This window comes from Sinocyclocheilus grahami, unplaced genomic scaffold, assembly GCF_001515645.1.
Source record: "Sinocyclocheilus grahami isolate Dianchi unplaced genomic scaffold, SAMN03320097.WGS_v1.1 scaffold419.1, whole genome shotgun sequence".
In the NCBI taxonomy this organism is placed as follows: domain Eukaryota; kingdom Metazoa; phylum Chordata; class Actinopteri; order Cypriniformes; family Cyprinidae; genus Sinocyclocheilus; species Sinocyclocheilus grahami.
In genome coordinates, this window is record NW_015505598.1 from 1,207,653 (window position 1) to 1,214,999 (window position 7,347).

Genomic DNA, 7,347 nt, shown 5'->3' on the forward strand with positions numbered 1-7,347 from the left:
CTGGACTTCAGAAGCTACATAAATACTTGTATGTTTCCCAGAAGACAAAGTAAGTACAATTGATCTCATCAAATTATTAATTGATCATCCCATTTAAAAGTTTACACCCCCAGCACAACTCTCTCTCTCTCTCTGTGTGTGTGTGTGTATATATATATATATATGTGTGACAGTATGAGCCCATCAGTTGTCCTCGGTGTGAAAAGATGGATCTCAAAACAAAAAGGAGACCTGCCACCCTGGCTTAGTGAGTTTTTTCTCCATTATCTAACATTAACTGAAATTTTTTGTTACTTGTCAGTTGCCTTTGGCTTACACACTAGAGGACTAACAATATTTTGTATTATGTCTTTTGTTGTATGAGATATTATGGCATGACTTTAACTTAACTTTTTTTTTTTACTGCTTACGAATATTCGTATATAACCAACTTTTTAAACCCTGTAATTTATGTGACCATGGCACATCACCAAAGAAAATTAATAAAATGTCACTACACCAAAATTACAATTTCAAACCTTACAGATGGTCACATCCACATAATTCAATAATATCGTGCAAATGCTATAAATATCCACATTTCTGTTGCTTTGAAACCATGTGTATTGTGAAAAGTATTATAAAAGCATTGAAATAAACAAAGAAAACAAAACAAAGTGGCATTTCTTACAACTGTTGGAAAAAGGACTCGTAGCTTAGTAATGGATTTATGCACACACGAAGACCTGGCTGGCTGAGCTAATTCCTATGAATGTCTTGGTCATCGAATTTGATTTCATTTGCATCTGATCATTAGAATTGGACTGAAATCAGCAAGCGTTCAGGCACTTGGCAAATCTGTGTAGTTCTCCGTAATTAGCTGTTACAACCTCAAGATGATGTAGGGGTGTTGGAATATAACATTTCATCTGAAAATAATATTTATTGTTAATGAATGCTTATTGTAGAGGATGTCTCTCCACTGAGGAAGATGCCTGTGGAATTTCTTTCATATCAGAAAGATTCCAGTAATGAAAACCACCTGCTGCTGCTCCGTTCACTCTCATTCCAGCTTTCAGTGTCGCCAGACATTTTATCGCAGTCATGCATCTCTCTCTCTCAAATATTTTTCCCCCATAGAACTGATGTGTTAGTTATTCATTCCTCTGTGGTTGGAGTTATGGACCATCTCACTTACTGATAACTTGGAAAAATAATTTTTAATTTGCGTTTCTTTAACTTCCCGCACTTTTATGGTTGATTTTTATAAAAACAAACTTTTTGTTATATGAAGATCACAAATGTATAAAGAATTCTCATGCATAGGCCGCAGGTATAATCACTATTGTCTGATTCGCTTCAGTCCTGAGATAACTTACAAAACAGAAACACTTGAGTGAAATGTTTTAATCTCAGTCACGCCGTACTCATTATCCCACAAAGGAATCGGAGGAATTTGGAATGTCGCATTGTCTTATGCAACTTTTCATTGCATTCTTAGCAGGTCACAAATGTTGGTCAAATCACGGGCTGCTTACAATACAATTATAATACAATAATGCAACCTGTTATTATTGTACGCAAATTAGGGCCTCACATTTCCATGCCAGATTAAAGAGTTTCAATATCTACCACTGGTCACAACTGAATGAAGTTCAGCCTGAGATCATTTGTTGTTGTTGTTGTTTTGAGTGTGCTATGATAAAACATTATTTTTCTATTACTTTTAAGCTGTCACCTAATCCTACATTAGATTTTTAAACGCTTACGGTTACAGTAAACGGTTTTCTGCCACGAACAGAAACAGTTTTCTCGTCTGTGACCCTGTCAAGCCCGGCTTTTCAAACTCTATTTCAACCAGCTCTTTTCGTCGTTACCCTCCTTAACACACTCTCTGTCCGCAGGCCTCACTGAAGTTACAGGAAAATCCTTAGTGTGAAACGTACAGAGCTCTGTGTCTGTATGAGTTATGATTGACTGTTAGTGAAGACACCTGCTGTTAATGAGCAGACTCAATGAAGGAAAGAAAACAGAAGAGACAAGCAGAAACACAACAACTACAACTGCCTTACAGCCACACAGTGCCTTTTAGATGAAGTTGACTGCAAATAAAACATTCAACACATTCATTGATTTTAAAGAAAATTAACTTAAAAGGGCCAAGTTTCCAACTGAAGGAAACATTAATAATATTAGCTTTTATTTCAATAAAACTGCTGTAAGTAGAGCTAAACCACTGTTAATTCTCAGTAAGGACTTATTGGTGGTCATGGCATCATTGACTAAAAATAGTTTTTTAAGGATTCACAGAAGTCTCATGTTGATTTCTATCAGACTGCAGATTATGTATATGGGTTGCAATAAGACTTAATAAGGGCCAAAGGAAAAGGCCTGACAGAATAAACAGAGAAGGCTACATGCACATTCGCTTCCTGTTTGTAGTGTAAACATTTGAAAATTCTACGCATATCAATGAGAGCCATTATCAACTGTTTTTGTACACCTACAACAGATGGAAGTTGGTGTGGGCCCTGCGGCTGGGGCCAAAGAGCGCTCTCATGTGGAACAGATGGACAGATCAGAAGACCTGCTACTGCCACCTAACGGTTGATATGAGAACATCGCTCTTGTTGTTGACTAACTTTTTGATTGATTTCAATTTTTATAAAACCATGGAAGATCTGTCAACTTTTAAAATTATTTGGTGCAATCATGGAGCATTGTGTACCGTTTTTGAAGGAAATCTGGTGTTCTCCTTATAATGATAATATTATCCATTATAATTACTATTATGTTTTTTATTCTCTCTCTCTCTCTCTGAAACAATCCAAGTTGTTTTCTAAAATGTAATGGTATTTTTTATTTATGTGTAATAAGGCCAGGTAGAAAGGAGTGTGCACACAGGCTTTTCAGCAAAATAAGGGGAGTATATTGACCCAACAAAAAAGGCAGAAATAAAGAAAACTAAATAAATTATTGATTTCAATTTTTATAAAACCATGGAAGATCTGTCAACTTTTAAAATTATTTGGTGCAATCATGGAGCATTGTGTACCGTTTTTGAAGGAAATCTGGTGTTCTCCTTATAATGATAATATTATCCATTATAATTACTATTATGTTTTTTATTCTCTCTCTCTCTCTCTCTCTCTCTCTGAAACAATCCAAGTTGTTTTCTAAAATGTAATGGTATTTTTTATTTATGTGTAATAAGGCCAGGTAGAAAGGAGTGTGCACACAGGCTTTTCAGCAAAATAAGGCGAGTATATTGACCCAACAAAAAAGGCAGAAATAAAGAAAACTAAATAAATTAAGTTAATCAAACAAGGTCAACAAAACTAATCTAAGAAAAAACTGAGGAGAACTGAGCAGATCCAGACTAACCTCACACAGGCTGCTGTTTTGGACCAAAAGCAAGGGTAAATCCAAACACAATGTAGCACAGCAATATTCAAGACATAAGACCAGACAAACTCAAAGTGAACATGCAGAAGCTTAAGTTCTCAGACCAAACAAGGATAATTAACTAGGCACACCTGAACAGAATAATACAATCAACACCACAAGGGAAATGGTGCAAAAGGAAACAAATTCCAAATGAACAGAAACTGTGACAGTAAGAGCTATCATTACAGTGCACCTCTTTTTTTATGCTGAAAGTACACATATAAAAAAAAAAAAAAAAAACTGTCATTAAAAGCATGTTTCAAAAAATAAATTGCTGGGTATGTTGCCTTCTTAAGACTCGTATCCAGATCACCCTGCATCAGTTAATTGTGTTGCATCCTACTAAAAGTAGCCAAATTCTATTAGGCTATATTTTCAATTTCAAACTTCCATTTCAATTAGCCTGTGTCAAGTGCTACATCCAAACCAGAAATGGCCCTAATCTGTTTTATAATATATGGGGCATATTTGCTATGTCAAATGTGGGACAAGTTAGAAAAAGAGCCTTGCTTCCCGGGCTTCCCCACAGAGAGATCAGGGGTCGGGTGGCACTCTTAGCCAAAGCTAACTAGGGAGAAAACGGATCTGTCATTCTCTCTAGGAAGGCTTCAGAGAAGAAGTCCTGACACAGAGTGTCAGTCTTCCGAGGGCAGATTCCTCTGGGGAAAAGCAGTGGCCAGGCACCTCATCATACGGTGCCCGTCTCTCCTCGTGGCTGGGTCAACTGGGTCACATTTACTGTGGTAAGCCCCAAGAAGGCTCTGGTGATGAAACAAGAAGTGGCTACCCTTTTGAGAAAAGAGGCTATAGAGTGTGTCCCTCCACTCGAGAGGAAGTCCAGCTTTTACAGCCGATACTTCATTGTTCTCAAGAAGGATGGGTAGTTGCGTCCCATCATAGATCTGCGCCAACTCAACCACTCAGTCAAGATGTTCAGATTCAAGATGCTGACTTTAAAACAGACTGTGATACAAACAGACTGGTTCGTCACCATAGATTTGAAAGACACATACTTCCATCTTTCCATCCTTCCCAAACAGAGGAAGTTCCTAAGGTTTGCTTCCGGGGGCGAAGCATACCAATACCGGGTTCTTCCGTTCGGTCTAGCACTGCCACCCCGCACTTTCCGCAAGTGTGTGGATGCTGCTTTGGCTCCTCTCAGACTCCAGATTATTCGCATAGAAAATTACATCGACAACTGGCTGATCTAATCCCAGCTGGAGCAGATGGTGGTGCATGCACGCTGGTGTCCTCGTGGGTCCAGGAGGGGTGCGTAGAGGAACTCCCATGAGCTGCCGGACGAGAACCGCACCCGTTACACGGCCATCGGGCAAGGATGCTGGGCCGTCTAGTCCCTTCAGAGAGCAGGACGAAGCCACTGATAGAAGCCGCCGCCCCTCACGCCCCGGACCGGAGAGGGGAGCGCATGAGGCCGCCAGACTTTTTTTTACTCTCATAGATTTTGTTACCATTGCCATCCATTATATGACTGACAGACTGCAACGGCTGGACTTAAAAATCATCAAATGTGTTCTACTGAAGAAACAAAGTCACCTACATCTTGGATGCCCTGGGCGTAAGCAGATAAACATCAAATTTTCATTTTTGGGTGAACTATTCCTTTAAGCAGATGGATAGTTGAGGCTATTTTTCTGGCTTATGAGTCCTCTGACCTCTGGTCACTTTTGGGGTCAGGGCCCACTCAGCCCGAAATATGGTGGCCTCCAAGATGTTCTTATCTGGTGTGTCTATATGCAGTGTTTGTGAGGCTGCGGGTTGGTGTACCCTGCTCACCTTTGTCAGGTTTTATAACTAGGGTTGGGTACCGAAACCCGGTGCCAATATGGGTTTGAGATAAAGAATCCAAACTTGGTACGGTTAATGATCAGGATGTCCTGTCTGTGTGCAAAATTTCACAACATTTTACCATACGGTTCTATGGGCTGCTATAGACTTCCATGGCAGAGTAGAACATTAATGATTACAATTAATTATGCTAATATATTTGTCATTATCGTTACTGTTCTTGTGTGAACAGGCCTTAAAAATAAAACTTTTTTTATTTCTCCAAACACCAATCTCAGAGCCATGCAGCAACAAAAAACAGCAAAAAAGTTAGCGAAGCACAACAGTAGAAGTCTATGTCTTAAATTAAGCTCAAAAAACGATCTGTATGATTTAATGCAGTTTTATCGAGGAGGTGTCAAATTTGAATTTTCTGTGAATTGTCGTTACATCTGTCATTTAGGTGCCTGGAAAAACATTATTTATCATTTACCTTAGATGAGAAGACAAAATTCATTATTTCATACTCAGACTGCAAGTCATCATTTAGGTATTTTGCATTTTGTTGTTGTTACAGTTCAACGCTCAGCTCCAAGATGAAGAAAGATAAGTGTCAGTGGTACCCTAGAGAAAACAACCATGGGAACAACATGATGTGCTTTATCTGAAAAACAATACTCGCCCTATATTCAGCACTGTGTTGCAAGATAAAAACGCACACAAAAGGCCCTGCCCATGCCATTTCTTGTGAAAGGCAAGAGGTGGGGTCTGCTTAGCCTTTATAGCCAGGATTACTCGAGTTGACGTTAACACATCTTCATCAGACTACAGTTAAAAGACATCAGCAGAAATGAGGGGTGAGACCATAAATGTTTTAAATTAAATGAAATTACTGTGTTCAACCTGTATATACATGTGCATAAATGTGTTTATGTACAGGATTGTACATAACTTTCTTTTACATGTTTTAGCACTTGTAATCTTAAGCCTCTTGGGATGTGCACTTGGACAAGACAAGATTTTTTCTTGGAGTGGAAATGACAGCCAAGTTGACGCCAATGAGAATGGTGACTTTAAAAGAAAATAACAATAATAATAAAGGTCATAAAACCCCTTAAACAATAATTCAGGCATCAGGGTAATGAACTCTCTTTGCCTCTGAAGCGTGTCTGACTGATGTGGCGTCTTGTGGGTGCTGCCTGATGAAGAAGCAGATGTGGAAGCTCGAGATGTTTTTCAACATGACATTAAATGAACTACAGGGGAACCTGGAGAGAGCTCATTCAGTGTTAAACAATATTCGTGGTGAGACAGCCGTTTGTAGATATCTTGTTTGCCTGTTTGTTGCACTTCATTTAAATATCTTAAAATACCTTTAGGTTTGAAATTGACCTGTTAGCATTTGTTATTAGATTCTAATAACAGCATTCATAATGTAGCTGACAGTGATGGAATCATGATTTTACATGCTGAATTACAATTGGTTTCATCTATTTGCATATTAAAATGTGATTAGTGTTGCATTTGTTATATCTATTTAACCATCTATAACCATCATTAATAGATGTTATTACACGTTATTTATTTAAAATTTTTAGATGCCTTTTATGTATACATTTTTATCATTTTTCCTTTGTCCCAGACTGAGACATTCATCTGGAAAATCCTTCATAAATTACATTAACATTAATTACATAGGGTGGCACGGGTTCTTGCAACAAAAAGGTCTCCGGTTTGAGTCCCGGAGTCAGCAGGCCTTTCTGTGTGGAGTCTCATGCTCTCCCTGATTTCCAAGATGTGGCATCCTATTTATTTATTTTTGCCGTTTATTGTTATAGCATAGTTTAGAGCTGACAGGAAGTGAAGTGAGAGAGGAAGAAGGGGGTTGGGATCGGGAAAGGTCCTAGTGATGGGATTCGAACTCAGGATGCCCATTGCACAACGGCGGTGTATGTCGGCGCACTGCCCAGTGCCCACAAAGCTATTGGCACCAACATTCATTCATTCATTCATTCATTCATTCATTCAAAATACACTATATGAACAAAAGTATTGGAATACACCTCTTAATTACTGAATTCAGGTATTTAAATCAGATCCATTGCCACAGATGTACACAATCAAGCCCCTAGCCAT

At 38.6% G+C, this 7,347-nt stretch overlaps 1 long non-coding RNA gene across 1 annotated transcript; it reads left to right on the forward strand.

The window, feature by feature from the left end:
- Nucleotides 1–6,026: 6,026 nt before the first annotated feature.
- On the forward strand, nt 6,027–6,510 carry LOC107551294 (uncharacterized). The gene is made up of 3 exons (XR_001604749.1): nt 6,027–6,068; nt 6,183–6,278; nt 6,376–6,510. It is a non-coding gene; the product is annotated as an uncharacterized lncRNA (long non-coding RNA).
- Nucleotides 6,511–7,347: the final 837 nt, after the last annotated feature.